This window comes from Equus caballus, chromosome 27 (genome assembly GCF_041296265.1).
Source record: "Equus caballus isolate H_3958 breed thoroughbred chromosome 27, TB-T2T, whole genome shotgun sequence".
In the NCBI taxonomy this organism is placed as follows: Eukaryota; Metazoa; Chordata; class Mammalia; order Perissodactyla; family Equidae; genus Equus; species Equus caballus.
In genome coordinates this window covers 42855939-42877134 of record NC_091710.1, presented here as the reverse complement: position 1 = coordinate 42877134, position 21196 = coordinate 42855939, and the positions used below count along the sequence as shown (strand labels likewise).

Below are 21196 nucleotides of genomic sequence, written 5' to 3'. Positions count from 1 at the left end.
TTGCTTAATAAAAGAATAAATGGTATCCGGGGCATTTTGGCCTTATATATACGGACATTTCTCCCACAACAAACCTGAGGGGAAAGTGCCAATTTCTACAGCAGCCAAACTACACAAACGGACAGATAATACATTTACCAGAAGCCCTTCCCAGAATGAAGAAATGGTGTAAAAGGCAATCCACGTTTCCTCCTTCCATGCCCTCACTTCCTTCCATTTATCTTTCCAAACCATGAAATCCTTATTTCAACAGCTTTTGACCAGAACACATGGACCCCAAAATCCATTAAAACCATTCATTAATAAAAATAAATTTCAGATCACTGTCAATTTCAACAGTTTGAAAGCAGAACATGCCCTAATTTTTTTTTTAAAGATATTTTTAAATATATGAGAAGCTTGGTGAACTGTTCTGGAATAGATGGCTGTTCGTAAATATCCAACAATAGGGGAAAGGTAAATAAATTATGGCACATCCCACAAACTATATAATGCAGTAATTTTCAAAACTCATTTTTTGAAGACTACACAACAACATGGAAAATGTTCACAATATAACTTAGGTGATTAAAATTAAGTTATCAAAATTTTTATCTTCAATTAAAAATATATTCTTAAGATTTTAAAAATTATTCAGAAAAACACAAAAAATACACAAAAATATTAATAGTATTTAACCTCTTGAAGAGTTTTATTTTTTATAGTTCTCAAATTTTCTATAATAAGCATAGATTCCTATAATATAAAAAGTATATATACAGATATAATTTTATGTTTAATTTTTTATATTAATTTGTTATATTAAATATAATTTTATATTTATATAATATGTAGCTTTTCTGAGGCAAATGATTTTGATTTAGATATTAGACAGCTTTCAAATTTTTACTTGGATTGTAGACTGGCAACTAATTCATGAAGAGAATTTAGCCCAGGTACCTACACAGAGCCACCAGTTTCGAAGACACTGGCCTGCAGCTGAACCAGGGGAGCAGCATTCTCACCTCCACCTCGACGAATGTGCCGTCTCTCCAAGCCGGCCCCGTTCAAGGAAGGCTCCATTATATTTCATCCTCCCCTTTTGATTCCGCAAAGGTTAGAACTAACTCAATACTGTGTGGTCTCCAACACAGTCAAGAACTTCTAAATGTCAAGACGTAAAAAAGCAGAAAAATTAACAGAACTCAGATTACATATTATTTTCTCTTGTTACTGTGGTTTGGGCAAATGTTTCAAATTACGTATCACCTGGGGCTGATACAAGCTAGAATTTCTTACGAGTTGGTATACACCATGTTAGGTTAGGAACTGGAGAGAAAATGACCATCTCAGAAGTGCGGCGACAAACACGAGTAAAGTAGCCTCTATTTCTAGTTCATAAAGTCCAGTTACTACTTCAGGGCTTGTGCTCCTTTAAAAAACTCTCATAAGGCCCTGTAAGTACCAGAATGTTGAAACTCAAACTCAACCGCTGGCAGCTTCAGATGCGCTCCGATCACTGGGACTTAGTCTCCAGGCACGGGTGTCAAAGTAAAGTGACTCTAATGCATTCCTCTCACCACCAAGCTGGACTAACAATTTTCAATAAAAACTCTGGCACCTTCCATCTATCTCCTGTCTGACCATGGCCTGTCAGAGAGTGAGGCTTGAAGAGCCCTTAGGATACTAATAGGTTTGAGCTGCCTTAAAGGAAGTTCTTTCATATTTTGCAACATAGCAGTCTAATCCTGCTCACACCAACATGAATCAGGGGGCAAACAGTCGAACACCCATTTGTCATTTTTGGCCAACTAGCATCAATCAATTGTGTCACCCAAAAAACACTGTTCATAAAACATTATCAATGGATTCTAATTTAACAGAATTTGATTATGAGATACAGTAAAGGCGAATGAATAATGGGCAGATGCTTTAAGTGGCAAACTTGCACAATAAATTCAGCAATTGACCTTAAAAACTATACTTCCCTCTAAGGTTGTTGAGCATCAACATCTAGAAATTACTAGTATTCCTACAGTTTTGCTCTTTCCAGAAAAGTGAAACTTGAAAAGAAAGAGAAGGAGAAATTCCCAACTGCAATGACAAAACACTCTGATATTTCCCCACCCTTTCCTCCCAACACAACCATTTTCCACAAGACAGCTACAGCAAAAATGAAAGATGTAACAAGACCTCGACATTCAGCGAGACACTGTGGCACGCTGGTACGCTTTCAGTTATTCCAAACTTCATCCAAAAGCAGAGACAGCTATGAAAACTCTACCTGTATGACAGAAATACATACTTGTCCCTACCTGCATTTGTCACAAGTGTCTATCTCTTAAATGCCCCAAATTAAAAAGCCCAGAGATTTCTTTTTAGTCAGGCTGCCTGCAATAATAATAAAAATACTGCCAAAATATGCGTCACAGAGACAGGAAGGAAATATATGAAAATGCTTATAATTGTGGGAGAAGGGTGATTTCTTTTAAAGTCTTCTCTATTTACAGTAAATGCAGAAAACAGAGGTCTATAATATATGGTCTCTATCTGTATTATTTTAAATGAAGGTGGGAGGTATGAGGTGCTGCTTTTAAGGACTTCCTTTTTCTAGTTATAGAATTTCAGCTCGTGAAAGAGTGTTGTTTAACACAGGCTTTTCACAAATAAGGAGTCAAGTTTCAGACGGGGAAGAGATTCTCCCAGGTGAGTCAGGACGGGAAAGAGCATCTCCCAAGACCGGCCCCACACGGATGGGAAGCAAGGGTTCCTTTAAAAGGGCCACGTTCTCAAGCCCACCCAACTCAGCCTGTCAACTCAAACCTTAAGTTTTAAGTCCACCTAACCTACCACTTCCACCTGAAAATGTAGAATCAACCAGAAGTTTGTGATTGACTTTTTGTTTGGTTTCAGCAAATAATTGTTTACAATGAGATAACCACAGGTGAAATGTGTGTCCCCAACTGTGAGATTTAACCAGTTTCTCTCATGTTAAGCAAAGGTCAATAAATAAAAGGAAGGGTCTTGACAGGGCATTCTGGGTACTCCCGTGCCAACGAGAAGCCTAAATGTCTTGATTTTAAAAGGCAAAGGACATTTTTACAATGGTCTTAATTAAACTCCACAACCTTGAAAGGGAGTGGGGTGGGAAAGGGGTTTGCAATTCTAACGTACACACTGATCAGCAGGAGTGTGTGTCTCTAGGTTCTAGTCCACGTGTTCATTCAAGTCATCCACCACCACTCCCCGTCTACGCTGCAAGGTGATGGATTTCATCTTTGTTTCCTAATTTCAAAAAATGCCAGGCTCCTTAAATCAATGACTCCATCATGGCTCTGTGCAGCGGCTATGGGCACTCCTCTGGAGACACCGCGAGAATTTCTACATACGGCAACCGGCTTTCGATGCTGCATCTGACCCTCGTGCAAGCTCTCCGCGCTGGGGGCCACCACCACGCCGAGGCAAGAGGACAGTCTGGCTCCGATGCTTCCACTCGCGGTGCGAGCGCGCCTCCAAACCCCTGCCTCGGGGGCAGGAGGGATGCCGGTCGCCGTGAGACCACCATCACCGGCCCCACGCGATCATCTCCCGGCACGTGAAGCTGGGGGTCCCGCTTCCCGGCGAGGGAAATAGACGAGAGGCCGGCCCCGCCGCGCGCGTCACCGGGACCCCGCCGTGCGCCAGCCCCGCGCCCGCGCCGCCCGCGGGAGGCGGCGGGTGGGCATCCCCGGATCCGGCACAGGAAGCGGCGGCGGCTCGGGGCCGGAGGCCTCCGCTGCCGCGGGAAGGGAGGCCGGAAAAGCGGAAGGGCCCGCGAGCCGAGGGGCGGCTCATGCGCCTCCGCTGCGGCCGCCGCCTCCCGGGCTCGGGCTGGCGGGGCAGCCTCAGCCCCCAGCCTCCGCCGAGCCCCCGGGGGCCGCTGCGGGAAGGACGCAGCTCCCCGCGGCAGGAGCACTCACCTTCTCGGCTGGCCGTCCCCGAAGCCCACTGCCTGCCCCGCGCCGGCTCCCGATGCTATTTAAGGGCGGCGCCGTGGCCGCCGCGCACTGGCTGCGCCCCAGCCCGGGCCGCGGTGGAGCCGAGCCGCTGCCGGTGCGCGTGCCGCGTCCGCCCCGCCCCGCCCCGCCCGCAGCCCCGCCCCGCCGCGCGCCCGCCGGGTGGCCAGCGGGTGGGTGCCGGGAGGCGGCGCGCAGAAGCGGCTGGAGTCGCCTGAGCTGCCCTCGCGTTTCATAACGAATCTGAGCAAGGGCAAAGGGTACTTTGTAGCGCCTGGACCCAGAACCTGGCCAACCCCGGGGGCGATGGCGCCGCGCGCGCGGGGGCGCCTCTTTGCATCTTCCACCCTCAACCACGTGCCCTGCTGACTTCTAGGCCGGTGAGGTTTCCTGCAGGGAGGGGCCCTGGTGGCCCGAGGGTTGTCCTTTCCTATTTTCTTTGGCACTGACCTTCGCGCTCCCTTTTAACCCAATTTCACCACGGTCCCCACACGGGGTCCCTGGCTGGTAAGATTATTGTCTGGACTTCTACCATGCCCTGGAAATGAAGCAACCCTGGACAGATCAGTCCCGGGTACGGTTAGAGCAGCACGCAGACTTGACATTGCTCAAGAAAAGTATTCAACCTGCCAACTTCTACCCTGCTTCGCCCTGGCTGCGCGCTTTGGAGACTTTCTGCATCCATGCCATGCCCGCTGGGGGGGCTTTCAGGGGCCGCTGCCATTTTTTTTCAGGCTCCTATCCCAAATGGCACTTTTCTCTTAGCACCCAAGGCCTGCCAGTGTCCTCAACCTCCAATCACGGTGGTCCCAGGTACAGTGCCCAGCAGTTGGTGGAGGGCTGATATTGGTACTGCTTTGAATTTGAGGCATGAAAAGAATTATCGTTATAATAAATGCCTCTGATAATGACAGCTATCATTTATCGAAACACTTCAGACACATTATCTTATAGACTCTTCATCATTGCTCTGTGAGGTGGGTGCTGTCGTTATTCCCCTTTTACACATGAGGAAACTGAGGCACAGAGAGGTTGAATGCTAGTGAGAACTAGCGCTCTGCACTCTGCAACTCAGGCACTCTGCCTCCAGAGCATGCGCATAATAGCCACCCGAATATCCTTGGACTTGGTTTCCCCTGAGCATGCGCTCATCCCAGGCCTCAAGGTACTCAAGTTGATTCCAGCGAATAATATCCTCAGGACTTTCTCTGGGCTTCTCTCTTTTCCAGAACATCTGGACGTGGCAGCAGTAGTCGTTTCTTCCCACAGTGTGCTAGGCACGTAGTACAGTGATGGCGAGGGCAGCCGGCTCTCCAATGGCCTCTTTAACAGCTCTGTTTTTCTAGAACTAGACTCTCATTTAGAAGAAAACATAAGACTCCACTTTCGTTTTTGTTGGTTTCCACTTAGCTAATGCTTGGTTTCTCTGCCCAAGTCTCTTGCTCCCCACCCACGATTTCATCATTTTAGCCTCTCTTTTTTCCTCTTGTCCAACCAGTCCTTCAGCCCCGTGCCTCCTCAGGTACTTCCCAGGTTCCGTGGTGTATTAGTTTTCCAGGGTAGCCATAACAAAGTACCACAGACTGAGGGACAGAAATGTATTGCCTCACAATTCTTCTGGAGGCTAGAAGTTCAAGCATGAGCAGAGTTGGTTCCATCTGAAGGCTGGGCAGGAAGAATCTGTTCCAGGCCTCTCTCTTAGGCTTGGAGACAGCCATCTTCTCCCTGTGTCTCCTCACATAGGTCTCCCTCTGTATTGTCTGTGTCCATATTTCTCCTTCTCATGAGGACACCAGTAGTATTAGATTAGGGTCCACCGTAATGACCTCCTTTTAACTTGATGTAATCTGCAAAGACTGTATTTCCAAATAAGGTCACATTCTGAGGTACTGGGGGTTAAGACTTCAACACATGAATTTGGGAGGTGGGGAGGGAATCACAGTCCAACCCATAAGACGTGACAGTTGTCACTGGCTGTCCCCTCTTATCCCTTCCCGCCCCAAGACACCTTTTTCCCATGATTGGCATGCCTCTCCCTGGGCTTGAGCCCTTGATGCAGATGATCGACAGCTCTAGATGGAGGAAGGCACACAACCAGGAGTTACCTCTCCATTTCTCCTCTCTCTGGCAGAAGCAGCTGTGTGACATTGAGAAGTAACTTCGTCCCCTAGAAGTTCCGATTCCTCCTCTGGCAATGAGGCTGGACTAAACAATTTTTCGGGTCCCTTTCAGTGCTAACACTTCACCAAACCTTTTCTCCCTAATCATTTCAAAAAGTTTCCCAGTTTATGGGGTTGGCCTGTGACCATGGGACAGAGACTTTGATGGGAGGCAGGATTGCACAGGGGTTAAGAACACAAGCTTCAGACTTGGGCAAATCTGCCTTACGCCCCATTTCATCCTCTGTAGGTTAGGAATACTAGTGCCTGCTATAGAGGGGGTCACAAAGACTGACAGCCCATAGCCTCGGTTTTCTCATGGAGCGAAGGTTCCAGACTCCACAGTTGGGAGTTCTATTTTGTGACTCAGAGAAAATAGGAATCCAGTCTTAAATCTCTTGCTCCTTTCTTTTTTTCCAACATCTCTCTAGCTGAGCGAATGAGAGCCAGTTGGATGTCGCTGTGGAGAAAATTTCCTAATGGCAGTTTGAATCTCTCTTCAGTTGTTCCTGCCCCCATTACATTTTGGCTTGATTAAAATCTTGTGGCTAATTCTAGCCAGGTCTGAGTCTACATCTGTCTAAAGCAGATTGAACAATCTTCTAGAGAAGCTAAAGAGAGTCAAAGTCCTTTTTGGTACATGCCGAGGGGCGGATTGACAATGGCCTTGTGTCAAAAGCTCCCACTTGTGATTGCCACCTGCAAAGTTGTGATTACTACTGATCCTCTACAGCTTTCTCTTTTGAGCATGGTCCTCTGAAGTACCGCCCCCTCAATTCATGATGGCCAATGTGCTTTTAATTCTAGCCCTTGCTAAGGGGATGGTTAAAGAAAGGGTGGGCATCAGAGGCTGTGTCTACATTAGGCATGTATTCCTCTCCCCCAGGAAACTCCCCAAAATCATACCCCAGGTCTATCATGAGAAAAACATCAGACACAGCCCAGTAGAAGGATGTTTTACAAAATAAAATGACCAATATTCCTTAAAACTGTCAAGGTCTTCAAAAACGAGGATAGTCAGACACAGACTGTCACAGGCAAGAGGAGCCTAAGGAGATAGAACAACAAAATGTAACATAATGTCCTCGTTGGGAACAGAAAAAGGACATTAGATAAAAACTAAGGAAATCTGAACAAAGTTTAAACTGGTAATAGAAATGTATCAAGGCTGGCTCACTAATTGTAACAAGTGTACCATGCTAATGTGCATGTATAAACCCATAAGCTTTGAGTCAGGAGCCAGCAAAATGGAAGAGGTTGAAAATAAGATAGAAACAGGGATTGCTGGTGGATGGAGACCCCAAAGTTGGAGGAGATGGAGGGCAAATGTTTTTGAAAACAGGTAAAGCCATTAGTTTCTTGCAGAGGAAAAGACATTTTTCTAGAACTGGAGGGAAAGAGGTACAAATGCATACTGATAAAGCTCAAAAGTATTAAAGTTGAAAGAGGAAAGAATCTTGCCCTCCTCTCTTATGACTAAAGAAAACCAAATATTCTTTATTCTGAAGAGTACATACTCACAATGCCTTTTCCATCTCCCCATTTCCTTCAGAGATTACAGTCCCGCAATCCTTCTGTTTTCACAGATGGAATAATGTTTTCACAGGGAAAATAATGCTTCTTTGAGTTTTAGCCAAAGAAATAGTTCCCTGCTCAATCTGCAAACATGTAAGACTGTCCAGTTCAATGAACAACAATGGTACATATTGCTTTCCTTAAGGAGTTTCCGCTGTTAAGCATTCCTGGCAGGTCCACCATTTGAGCCCTGCATTTTCGGATGAACTTTATTGACTCAGCAGGTTTATAGATCTAAAGCTACCAATTCATAACACTACCACTCCAACAAACCATGAATTTCCAGTTAAAACCGGGGTGTCACTTGAAACAGTTTAAGACAGCAAGATGAAATATATCACCAAGAAATCTCCTTTCAAGGTATTTCAATATTAATTGCACCCCGTCTTCCAAACATAGTGTTCTCTTTTTGTTCAGTAATCACTCATCTGACTTGACAGAGGAAGACGTAAGCCAATACTTTTGAAAGTGTGTTTTCTGTTTATTAGAAGAAAACTACAATTTCTTAAGAAAATAAAATCCTATATCTGTGCATGATATTGTGATAAGAAATAGATATATTTGGTCGTTCAGATGACCAAAATATATTTCTCAGATCTATTTGGTCTTCATCCACAGTTCCTGACTCACAGATGGCAAAACCCTTGGAATTTCCTGAAGGATAAGAGCAATGGGAGCATCTGTTATTAATATTTGGCCTCTAGTCCTCAGTTCCTGAAAAACGCTTCAAGGCCATAAAGGTGAAATGAGTGTCTTGTTTATGTTAATGAAGGTGACTTTTAGACCCCACCCAAGGAGGGGTTCTCCTGGAACCAGCCCTGTTCTTTCAGTCCCTGCATCCCTGCCCCTGATATCTGGGGAGGGGAGGGGGACATGAGATTGAATCAATTACCAATGGCCAATGACTTAGTCAGTCACGACTACCTAATGAAGCCTCTGTAAAACCCCAAAAGGGCTCATTGGCCCTTTTTCGGAGAGCTTCCACACTGGGGAACAGTAATGTTTCCATGTGCCACGGGCTGGGCCCCAAGCTCCATGAGGACAGAAGCTCCTTTGTAGAGGACCTCACCCTGTGCATCTCTTCATCTGGCTGTTCATTCACATCCTTTAACATGTCATAAATTGGTAATCTAGTGACTAGACAGGTTTTCTTGAGTTCTGTGAGGTGTTCTAGCAAATTAACCAAATGTGAGGAGGGGGTCGTGGGAACCTCTGATTTATAGCCAGTTGGTCAGAAGCACAGGTAACCTGCACTTGTGGTCTTGTGGGACGGAGCCCTCTATCTGTGGAGTGGGATTCTGCCAATGGATAGATAGCGTCAGAATGGAGCTGAATTCTCAGACGCCCTGCTGCCATCCAAGGACTGCTTGTTGGTGTGGGGCAGTGCATGCACTCACGCACACAACTACACGTGTGCATGTGCACACCTGCACACACACACATGTGGGAACTGGATCAAGGGACACTTGGCAATCTCATTCCTGAATAAACACTGGGAGAGATAAGGATAGGTAGGTAGATGATGATAGATAGATAGAGATGGATGGGTAGATAGCTATGCTTGGGATATGCCAGGCCCTTTTGGGGTTGAGGGTCATCTTCTATCCAAGAAAGGACATTGATATGAGAAATAAAATGTTGCTCTAGGAGATAATGTCTGCAAAGCACTTACTACAGTGTTTGTCCCCAAATGAATGCTCCATAAATACCGTTATTTTCACTTTTCTGTGGAAAGCCTTTGAACCTCTGCTTCTTTCTACCTGCAACCCAGTAAATTCTTACTTATGCTCCAAAACCAAACTCAGGCGTCAGTTTCTCCAGGACACGCACACATTGTGGCTCCCAGGGCTGTGGTACTCTGAACTTGAACTTTGTTGGAACAGGTTGTCATTTCCATGCCTCTGGGCCTATGGGCCTGGCTTTGACAGCAGGCGTCCTGCATCCAGACCTCTTCTACCCGAGGGCGAATACCGTGCCTGGCACTTGATACATGGTACTTAATTGAGCTGACATGTCACCTCCCAGAACTGCTTCTCATCCCCCAGATATTACCTTTCTTTCCTCTGGAGGTGCTCCCACAGCTCTCTGTGATGTGTCTGGTATAGGACTTGTCACGTTCAATTGTGATTACTTGTTTATGTAACATGCACACATACAGACTTTGCCTTGTTCACCCTTATATTACACAGAGCTCCCTAGCTCCATGCCTGGTGGTAGCAGTGACAACTGTACAAATACCTGTAAATGAATAAAAACAGCCATTTCAAATCTCCATTCCTCTTATACTGAGGAAGGCCTGTGGCCCAGAAGTCCGGAGTAAAATTAGATTTAGTATTTAATTCATCAATAGTTGTTTCCACTCTGTGTCTACAGTCTGAGCTCCACTGGTTTTCCTCTCCATTTCAGATCACAACCCAGCCACATCACCATGTGCTAGAGAGAGTAATTAATGGCAGGCCCAGTCCTCATCCCTGTGGCCTCTCTGACCCTCCCAACCTCCACCTAAGACAATAGTCTTAGGGCAGGCCCACAACACACACCAGTATTTTAAGTTTCTCTCAGTGATTAGAATAGGTCTGTAAGTACAATGGGGAATGCATGGGACTTGGCATAGATCATTTGTCACCCCATGCCCCTGGGGACAGGACACTGTTACCCACCCTGGAGTTGGTACATCAGCTCAGAGTGATGTGGAAACTGGTGAGTGGAGCAACACGCAGCCTTCCTCCACTTCTGCTCTTGTCTTTTTCTTCCTCTCGATTGCACCAGGCAAACAGCAGCCCAACCCCTGCGTGCGGCCACAGACCACATCTGAGCCTTCGGGAGGCCACAGACCACCTGGAGAATCCAATGAAAGATACCGATCCTTACCTGATCAACATTTCCTGTGTGCTTCCTATGGGTTTCCTAGAGTCCCTAGGTTAAGAGCCTCTGATAGAATAGAAAGAGTATTAGATTGAGAGTTAGAAAGATCTGTGTTCAAGGCCTGATTCTGCCTCTTACTGGGGTAAAAACATGATTAAAGAAGACAATTTAGGTGATACAAACTTTACTTAACACTTCATGAAGTGGGCAGTCTCCATTTAGAGAACTGAAAAATGGGGTGGAAGGCAGGAAGCTTGCACAGGATAAAGAATAAAGAATAAGGAAGCGAAAAATAGAAAATACCTGATTGGCTGGGGCCACATAGTCAGACTTGATTGGGATGAGAAGGAACAAGGAAGTAGGTAGAGAGCCCAGAGCTGGCTTGGCATTTGGTCTGACTCTAAGAAGGAGAGGGAGGAAGGTGGGGTGGAAGCTTTCTCGGCTCCCCTGAGGTCTCAGCAAAGTTCAGCAAGGCCAAAGGGAGTCCTGAGACAAAGACACCAGTCAGAGGAGTCCCATATCTGCTGGGAAGGGGCCTCTTCCACCTGGAACAGCCTGTGGGAAGGGTGACCTCAGCAAAGACAGAGACGGATTTCAGAGCAGAGCACAGCAGCCGGTGCCCTGGCTCAGAGCTGCTCCCTGAACTTGGAAGTCTGCGAGGTGTCTTCTCTTGGCTGTTCTCAGTCCCATGTCCAGGTTCTCTCATGAACAAGCAATGTGGGCCTGGCTTGGCTCACACACAGAGCAAGTACCACATGACATGGTGGAATGTGCCCGGAATTGGCATCGAGGTCCTGGGTCAAGTCCCTGATTGTCACTTATCAACTCTGTGACCTTAGATGAATCATTGAACCTCTCAGAGCCTTGGTTTCTTGATCTTAAAATAATACCTATCTCACAGCGTCACGTAGCATGAAATGAGCTCACGTGATTAAAGAAGGCTTTGTACAATGTTGATATGAATGCTCCTGTTGTAATGAAATCAACAAAGCACAGATATTAAAGAGCAATGACAGGAAGTCTGGGGTTTTGCTATAAGGAAAGTCTGAGGCAACGATAGGGATTTGCTCATCCTCATGGTTACGTTTGGATGATACTGCACGCTATTCCAGTCTTCAAATTCCACAGGGTCTCGATCACTTAGTAGATGTCAGTTTTCTAAACTATGTTCTGGGCAGATATTTATAAAAAACTGAAAATACTCAAAGATTGGGGAAAACGAAGAGCATTTCAGAAAGGCCTACAACTTCACAAAAATGGCTATTCTCAGCTCCTGAGTAATTCAGGTCTCAGGATCAGTTGACAATAATTCATGGTGACTCAGTGGTAGCTGCTTATTGCTTCCCTGCTCTCTTTTCCTGCCTTCTAAGATGAGGAAGACGCTGGTGAAGAAAAGCTGTTTTAGTTAAAGATGTCCTTCAGCTTTTACGCTAGGGAAATATTGAGATTTGAAAGGCTGGAGAGCCACCTCATAGAGATTATAGGGTGAGATCGCAGGAATAGATCATGGCTCTGGATCTCATCCCGAGACACAGATTCTAGGGCAGGTTAATTCCTTTTGTGAAAGATTCTAGAAGATGAGGAGAGTGAAGCTGAAAGAACAAAGCTGGAAAGACTCCATGGACTCATTTCTAAATATTTGAAGGATTCAGAACGGTGTAGATTTTATTCTGAAAAAAATATAAGGGGTTAAAGTACATAATCTTAGAATCTGGGGTTCTAACGTTAGCTCTGGGGTTGTGAGAAAAGATATTAGACACTGGACTGGCTGGAGGGTCCAAGGGTGGAGGCTGAACTGCATCAGTGATTCATACAATTAACAACTTACTTGACTACGAGGAAACAGATTACCACTCCTGAGGACACCCCCAGACAGAAGACTCCCCACCCAGGCTACTGGTCTCCCTGCGGATCACGGTGAAGTGTTTCACTTTGCCACCACCACAAAAGTGTCTCACTTTTGTTTCATTGTGCCACCACCCAAAGAGTAAAGGCAGTGATTTCTCCTTCAAAGACAGCCCTGAAGTTATGGTTTTCCCACCTTCTTTTCCCTTCTGGCCATGCTTCCTCTTCCACTCCATGGCCAGTTCAAAGGGAATAACCTAGACACTTGGTGGAGGGGGTCTGACTAAACCAGTGCCTCTGAAAGTGTGGTCCACAGACCACCTGCATCAGGGTCACCTGGAGAGCTCCTTAAGAAGGAGATTTCATCAACCCCACCCAGATCTACTTACTCAGAATGTCTAGGGGTGGAATCCAGAATCTGCATTCTCCCCTCAACCCCAGTTTTCCCCACATGATTTTTTGGCACATGAAAGTGTGAGAAGCAATTAGATGATCTCTAAGCTCTCAGATCAAAAATCTTGTGGCCTCATGATCCTGGTTTGAGAAAATTTATTTTGTTTCTCAGTTATTTGCAGTTTTAAGTTTTAAGCTCTCTTTTTCCCTGGGTATTCTCTCTGGACCCTCTCTTTTACTAATCAGAGGTTAACTTTTTAAGTCTCAAGAAATTATTCATAAAATAATGTATATAGTACATTACATGCAAGCCTCTGTTTTGCATGGGGGATGGGAACACTTACAAAAGTATGGGTAGTGCCCTACCCTCAAGGTATACAGGCTACGACGATGTGGAAGCAACTTTGCTGCAAGGTGGAGGACAATCACAGGATTAATAAATCGGCAGGCCTCCCTTCTGACTGGTCCACACTTGGCCTTGCCAGTTGATAAATATGCTGACTAGCAATCCTGGCAATAAGCATTACACAAGTGGTAGAAACAAAGTTCTTCAAGATTCAAGAGGAGGATGATATCACAGTCGATTGGGGCAATGAGGGGAGCTTCAATGAGGGGAGGAAGGGCAATTGAGTGAAACCTTCAAGGATAGGTAAGATTTCAATGGGAAGAGGAGATTCCAATGGAATAAATGGTGTGAGAAAAGGTCTAGGGAGAGGGAATTGTAAGGTGTGATCGGGGAATGGGGAGAAGTGCAGTGTGGAGTGAGCAGAGCTGGGCTAATTGGAAAGATGGATGGTGTATCAGTTATCTATTGCTGCATGAAAAACCACTCCAGAATCTCAAGGATTAAAACAACAACAATCATTTATCTTGCTCATGAATCTACAGCTTGTCTTTGTTCCACTCAGTGTCAGCTTACTTGGAGCTGGCCGATCCACTTTCAAGATGGCTCCCTCCATGGTTGGGAAGTTGTTCTTCCTTATGCGGGCTTCTCTATAGCTTGGACTTCCTCACAGCTGTTAGGTTGCAAGAGTAAACATCCCAAGAGAGCCAGGTGGAAGATGGATCACCTTTTATGACATAACTTGGGAAGTCATAGTATCACTTCTGCTGTGGTCACAAGCCGACCTAAATTCCAACGGGGAACAGAGACTCCACCTCTCAATGGGTGGAGCATCCAAGTTTTTTTGTAAGAAGAGAATGTTGGAAGGGAGAGATGGTGGTAGCCAAATTTAGAAAATATACGTGAGAACAAACTCTACTGATGCATTAAATAGTAATAGAAAGTACTTTTCAAAAACTGATGATTTCGGGGGCTGGCCCCGTGGCCGAGTGGTTAAGTTCGGCGCTCCGCTGCAGGAGGCCCAGTGTTTCGTTGGTTCGAATCCTGGGCACGGACATGGCACTGCTCATCAAACCACGCTGAGGCAGCGTCCCACATGCCACAACTAGAAGGACCCACAACGAAGAATATACAACTATGTACTGGGGGGCTATGGGGAGAAAAAGGAAAAAAATGAAGTAAAATTTAAAAACAAAACAAAACAAAAAAAAACTGATGATTTCGGCTTCCACAGTGTGACCCGTACTCTAGTGGGCCTTGCTCTCTGCCTCAGAGGAGAAACAGCCGACTACAAGGGACTGAACTCTATCTGCCTCTGTTTCTAACAGACTCACGCTCAACTTTCACTCACAACAAAAAAAAAGTGGGAAAATTTTATTAATCCTTTTTTAAAAAAAAGTTAATGTAAAATTATAGCCAAAAAAAAAAAAAAAAAGAACCTGAACTTTAGTAACATAGCTGGAACAATCCATGGCAGCAGCAGAAGAGACTTAATTTAGTTGCTTTTCTATGGTTGTTGGTTGTTGGCTGGGCTCATGGTGGTGGAAGCTTCACAGTTTTTGGAAGGGACCTGGAAGTTGCTGGAGGCTTGGTTCTCCAGGTAGCAACCTCATACAAACCGAAGATCTGGGGATGTCCGCACCAACCCGAGATCCCATCAGGGCATACGTTTGAAGGATGTGCAATGTTCAATCATAAGTGTGACAAAAACTGACAAGCAGGAAGCTTTTGTGCTCAGTGACAGTAGCATGTTTGTCTCTAGGAGATGTTTCATTTTGAAGACATGTGGTACCACCTTTTTCTGAAAGCACTAGTTCCCCCGTTGAAACTTGCTAGGGTTTACAGTGGGTTTGACTCCATTCAAAGCTTCTTTTACTCTCCTAAGCATTTCATGAAGCCTTCTCACCAAGGGTACCCACATCGGACTTTCCAGGAAGAAATAGTGTTTCTTAATGCAATTCTCCCAAATGAAACTGTGTATTGTACGAGATGTAGGAATTCTGATTGTCGGTACTTCTGTACTTTGGTCCTAGAAAGTTGGGTGATGTGTCAGCGGCATCAAACCCTGGAAATTCTGCTGAGTAAGCTTGACTCAGCAGTTATGGAGCAGTTCTATATGAAAGATGGTATTACTGCAAAGGATGTCACTCATGAGAGTGGAATTCGTGACCTGATGCCAGGTTCTGTCATTGAGGGCACTCTGTTCAATCCTTGTGGGTGTTCAATGATTGGAAAGAAATCAGAAGGAACTTAGTAGGCTATTCACATTACGTAACTAGAAATTTTTTCTTAGCTTTGAAATCAGCTTAAGTCAGACCTCCTAGGATGACCTGATCAGAAAAGTTGGGGAAGGCTTCAAGCCAGGAAAATGTGTGACCCCCTCCATGTAAATCAGAGTTCTAAATGTGGCACATTGCTTTCTTGACTCCAGAAAATTGAAGGTTTTAAATGTCTTGATTGCCAGAATGCTATGTCCAATGATTACAATTCTGTTTTCACCAATTTTGCTAAGCAGCAGCAACAACAGCAGAGTTAATGAAGAAAAATGAAGAAAAAACACAAAAAGAGGACATACATAGAAGAAAGAGGTGCCTGTTCTTTAGATATTGATACTGGGTGCTGTTCTTTTCATAACCACCACGTTGTAGTTGCAGAAAGCACTAGATGTAACGACAGCGTAATCATTTTGAATTGTGTGCATTATTATTTCAAGGACTTAGATATCTTGCACAAATGCTGTCTTCTGTATTTAGATATCCTAGTCCACTCTTGCTGTGAAACTGAAGTGCTTGTATAAAATCTTTTTATGATGGGAAACTTTACAACGCTCATGAAAACAATTCAATTTGGATTACGCACAGTGTAATATTCCTCGAAGTGTCATCCAAGATTCCCCACAGACAAGGCTTCCAGCCTCATCAGGTGTTGGCCTCAGCCTAGCCATCCGGGACTGTTCTATTAAATTGCTGCCAGGACTTTATACCCAGTTACCTCCACATTCTAGAACGTATTCTCTACTAATGTTATTGAAACCAATTTCTACTTCATACAGATGTTTGCAACAGCAATTAAAGGTTTTCTTCCACGAGTCAAGTGCACTTAAGAAAATGATTGTAGTTATCCATTTTGTGTGTTACTATTTTAGCATTATTGCTTCCTGAACTTCTATCCCTTTAACTGATTTCATTCCTCACCATGGTGTCTCCTCTCCATAGCCCCCTCCCCCAAGAAAGCAACACACTATTACACTGTGGGTTTATACTAATCTTGTATCCCAGAGTGGGAAGGAGGCTGGAGCCTGAACTTAATTTTCTTTTAAGGTCAAGGGAGTTTGGCCTCTTTTTATTGGCATGGGCTCTTTTGGGAGATAGTGATAATAAACTTCTTGTGTTGGTTAGCAGGGAAGACACATAGATGGATACTGGTATCTGCTCGCTGAACTGTATGGGAACCACGCGCCATTCTGTGCTCCCTAGTAAATGAGATTAGCTTCTTGCGAGTACCGTGCCCTTACTAACGTGCTAAGCAGTAGTATCAGAGAATTGTTAACACTAAGTTTATCAGCAAGGAGATTTGAGATAAGGTTGTATTGGATTCAATAAGTCAAGTCAGCTCGGATCATTCCCGTTAACTTTTATTTTAGCTGCCATTCCCACTAGTTTCGATTAATATGCCATAAACTTTGGTTCAAAGCAGAATCAATGTCTTTGCCATCTTGTGACTGTGATGGATGTGATAGTGTTCTGACTTCACCTGTTCCTCTTATCGGTATTTCTTTCACCATGGTTTCGTGGGATCAGGTGAATGACTGCCCAGGATCACAGCAGATCAGGTTCGTCAGACCTACACATCGAAGCAGAATGCTCTCCATAATACTTAACACACAAAATTCCAAAATGGTCAATGGGAAATGACTAGAAACACGAGCTTTCAAGAGTTGGCATCTTTTAGCTATATTCGCAAATACCGTGAGATTTAAACAGCTGAGAAAACAACAAAGTCAACTAAATTTTGCATTTCGTCTTATCCTCACAAAATCTTGTTGATCCTTTCTGGAATGATGCAGTGACGTTTTTGTTCCTTCTGTATTTATAAATGAAACACTTTTTTTAGTGTGTCTAAACATAAAATCTACTTGGTTTGAAAGCAAGTGATTGGAACACTCTTGACATATTTTAAGCATGTTGTTGGGTCAAAGTTTATTGAAGAAGGTTCCAATCAGTGGGTCAGTTGGATTCTGTAACTAGCGCACAGTACCTGATGTTTCGGTGCCGTCTGAGGACCAATGCTCAAAATGGATTTTGTTCTTGAACAGCGGCCCATAGATTTGATGACATTTGTTGGCTTGAGGTCTGATTTTTTTTTCCTAATAGATTTAAGATCTCTATTGAATGTTGAAAAACTGAACACATTTGTGTGAAACAAAGCCTAGAAAAATGAAAACTGTAGATTGAATAGCAATCTAAACTAATCCTAGCATGTGTTATACAGAAAGGAAAATTTGGCTCCATAATTTCTCTCTTCATGGTGTTGCACTTAAATCAGTTGAAATGTATTTCTATATCACAATTTAAGCTTCAATAAAAGTTGGCTTAACTCATTGTCTAGTGATAAGAAAAAAAAAAACCTAGATAATTTCATTATGTTTGACACAACAACCTTTCACATGGGCAAAGCAAATATTATTATTATTATTTTGTAGATGAGGAAACAAAACTGAGAGAGATGGAGTAGAAAGGTGGATTTGCCATGAATTTAGTGAAGCTTTGGCTTCAGAGCCCCTCATTAGCACTGACTCCTTCTTCCAAGGCCCTAGGAGGGGCCCAGAATCATGTTCACGTGGTCATACGTTTTGTAAATTTTCAGAGGTAAGATGTCTTGCAATTGGTTAAGTTTACTATATTTTTTTCATCATTATATTTCCATTTCCCTGTAGACTACATCATGTTCACCACCCAAAGACTAACTACCATCTGCCACCGAACACATGTACTGTTTTCAACTCATCATTTATCCCCCAAAACTAACTCTTTCCTTCACTTCCCAATTTCTGGTCATGTTATCACACTTCTCAAATTCTCCTAAATTTCTGTCTTTGGGCTTTTCCTTTTCTTTGTCCCTTACATCAGTCACCAAGTCCTGTGGACTCATCTCGGCCATGTTTGTAAACTCATTCCTACCTGGTCTCTCCTTATCCCAAGAATCTTGAGCCATCCCATCACATCTCTCCAGGGAATAGTCTGTTAGCCGTTTTTCTCTAAATTATCTTCCTTAAGCTCTGTTTCAGTTACATTGGTAGCAATAGGATCATGTATTAAACGCTTATTTTATCAAGTACTTTAGCAGAAGCTTTAAGAGCATTGCCTCATTTCAGTCTTTCAACCCTGTAAATTGATGCTGCCGTTAAACACATTCTACAAATGAGAAAACTGAATCTTAGCAAGTTCAACTACATTTCTCAGAGTCATACAGCTAACGTGGAATATGGTCTTGAACTCATATCTTGTCTGACTCCAAAGTTTGTTGTGCTATGTATGCGCTAAAAAATCGACAACAGTTTCCTGTTACTTATCAGGTCAGGTCCAGCATCCTTGTTCAACATCCAGTGTCTCCATAACCTAGCTTCCCCTATCTGTCTAGTTTACTGCCTCCTACTCTCCAGGGTGGTATCCTTCTTAACTGCCCCCACCTTCCTATGTAGTGCGTGGAGCACAGTCATTGAATCACGGTTCTGACACTTAGTACTTCTCGAAATCTGAGTTCTCTTATTTGTAAAATACCCAGCTCATAATCCCAGGATTGCTGTAAGGATTAGATACAACGAATGGAAAGGGCCTGGCATGATGCAAAGCGCATAATAGATGCATAATAAATAGACCCACTGTGACTGTTAGTATTATTTCTGCCTTTGTGCCTTTGTTCATGATATTCCCCAAGTATGAAATGCTTGTCCTTCCTATTGCTCTAGCCTACCAGTCCTTAAAGGCCAAATCCCATCTTTACTAAATCTTCCCTTTTCTTCAGCACACATTTATCTCTCCCCTCTAAAATCCTGAAGGCACTTTTTATATCCACTAGATGACTAGTTTTATATACTATCTTATTCTCAAATGGTTTATGTAAATGAGTCTCACATGTTACTTATGAACTTGCTTGTATTTCTTCTGTTTTCATCTTTCTGTTCTCATCTTAGAGCTCCTGGAAAATGTACCAGAGCAATTTATGAATTGATTGATGGAGAAATTTAAACATTAGGAGAAGTGTGAGAGAAAAAAGAGAAAATTGGATATTATCTTGTTTGATTTGATTTGGCAACCAATGGTTTCTGTTTAGATAATCCTGTAAGAGGCCTGAACCAGGAGGGGAGGTTCATAAAAACAGTTGGTGCCAACTGTGGTACAGGGAAATAGAAACAGTAGATCTCTACATTATTGAGCTCTAATTTCAAAGTTCTTGCTCTTAAAGAAGAGATAGATCCAAGAGGAAATGGCCTGAGATCCATTTTCAGGAAATGGCAGGGAAAGAGATACACATGTGTGTGACGATGCAGTGGACTAGAAATAATGCAAAGGGTTCCAGGACATTCATATTTGTAAATAACATAGAAAAAACAGGAAGTACATTTAAACAGAAAAACAGGAGGTTACATTAAAGAAGTGAGATCGTGGCTGATGCAAGAGTAAGAGCAAAAGCCTTAAATGAACTCAGGGACCCAGGAAATTGGGTCATGGAAAGCCAAAAGCATTGCTTAACCAGCTACTAATGAAGGAAATTAGATAATCATACTATTTTGAAAGAAACCAGATTATGTTTATGAATGATCTGAGAGAAGTGTAAAGGGCTGGATGGGGATGCTTTCTTTTGGTTTCTGAGATTGAGTCACACCAGAGAGCCCATTTTGCTGTATTCATGAAATGCCAAAATAGGGAGCGATCTTGCTAGGCTTCTGAACACTGACAGGTGGGACTGGCTGCCATGGATGAACAAAGGTAAACTGAAGGAGAGTGTACATTCCTGACTTTGAACTCCCTTCTCATTCTGCTGAGGGCATGTCAATTATATTACTTACAGTGAAGGCACAGTAAGCAGTAGGAGTGTTGTCAGTCCCATGAAGAGCACCATCTTTGACCACGCCATGCAGCAAGGGTACTTACTCTGAAGACTGCACTCTCTAGTTTGCTCAACCTAAAGGGTGAGAGGACTGTGTTAGCCAGGTCTGCTAACTGCTGCACCAGACAACCCCAGAACGCTAATGGCTCACCTCGCAGTCCAATTGGGTGTTAGGTGGGTGGGCTTCCGTGTAACAATTTGGTGGCACATCTCCTCCTGTGCAGTTCTGCCATCTTTGACACCAGGTTTCAAGATCATCTTGGTATCATCCAATCAGCAATTGGGGAAAGTGAAAAGAGAACTTCCTTAGCCCCTAAGTGGCAGTATCACTTCCACTACATTCCGTTGTTGTGCGGCCTCACATAGATGCAACGGTGACTGGGAAATTAATTTCACTATGTTCCTAGGAGGATGAAATAGGCTTGATGAGTCAATCTCTGTGGAGGAAAATATAGGATTAGGCTGGATAAGAAAAAAATCCAGGTAATGATTCATATTTTTCTACCAATCAACATGCCTGTAAACCTGGAGTGATTTAACTTTATGTTTCAAACAGATGTTTTGGGTTGTGTTGACTCAAAAAACATATGGGTCTCACATGCTTTTTGGTAAGAATATTTGCGTAAATGAGGATTGTGAAAGTTTAGTTGTCGAATTAATGCTTTGCTAAGTTAATGCGGCTTCTGCAGTGACATGGTGGGAGCTAATCCCGTCCCACCAAGAAACAAAGAAATAAAAAGAAATCTTAAGAAGCAGAAATGAGAAAAGAACTATGAAAATTAATCATTTAGCTGACAATTACAGCACATACTGTAATTGAAAATACAGAACGTTGAAATCCCGTGACTTCAATGTTCCATAATGGCATCAAGGTGATATTTCATTTTTCATTTTTTTTTTTTTTTTTGAGGAAGATTAGCCCTGAGCTAACT

General features: G+C 43.7%; 1 protein-coding gene, 2 long non-coding RNA genes and 1 pseudogene across 11 annotated transcripts in view; 1 reads left to right on the top strand and 3 right to left on the bottom strand.

Moving 5' to 3' along the window:
* ACSL1 (acyl-CoA synthetase long chain family member 1) overlaps positions 1 to 4109 on the bottom strand; it is a 64938-nt gene extending 60829 nt beyond the window's left edge. For 2 of the 9 annotated variants that reach the window (XM_070253182.1, XM_070253187.1), the window contains exon 1: positions 3939 to 4102. The gene's annotated coding sequence lies outside the window, so the exon portion shown is untranslated. Of the gene's footprint in view, positions 1 to 943; positions 1501 to 3153; positions 3836 to 3938 lie in introns of those variants that run through there. The other 7 variants (XM_070253180.1, XM_070253183.1, XM_023630582.2 and 4 more) reach the window with 6 other exon arrangements.
* A 3494-nt stretch (positions 4110 to 7603) lies between these two features.
* On the bottom strand, positions 7604 to 11253 carry LOC138921059 (uncharacterized). Its single transcript, XR_011433318.1, has 3 exons — positions 10877 to 11253; positions 10369 to 10546; positions 7604 to 9946 (listed from the first exon to the last, which is right to left on the bottom strand). It is a non-coding gene; the product is annotated as an uncharacterized lncRNA (long non-coding RNA).
* A 3576-nt stretch (positions 11254 to 14829) lies between these two features.
* On the top strand, positions 14830 to 15858 carry LOC111770909 (S-adenosylmethionine decarboxylase proenzyme-like; annotated as a pseudogene).
* Positions 15859 to 16772: 914 nt separating this feature from the next.
* Positions 16773 to 20701, bottom strand: LOC138921058 (uncharacterized). The gene is made up of 3 exons (XR_011433317.1): positions 20416 to 20701; positions 20224 to 20339; positions 16773 to 16997 (listed from the first exon to the last, which is right to left on the bottom strand). It is a non-coding gene; the product is annotated as an uncharacterized lncRNA (long non-coding RNA).
* Between the last annotated feature and the right edge of the window lie 495 nt (positions 20702 to 21196).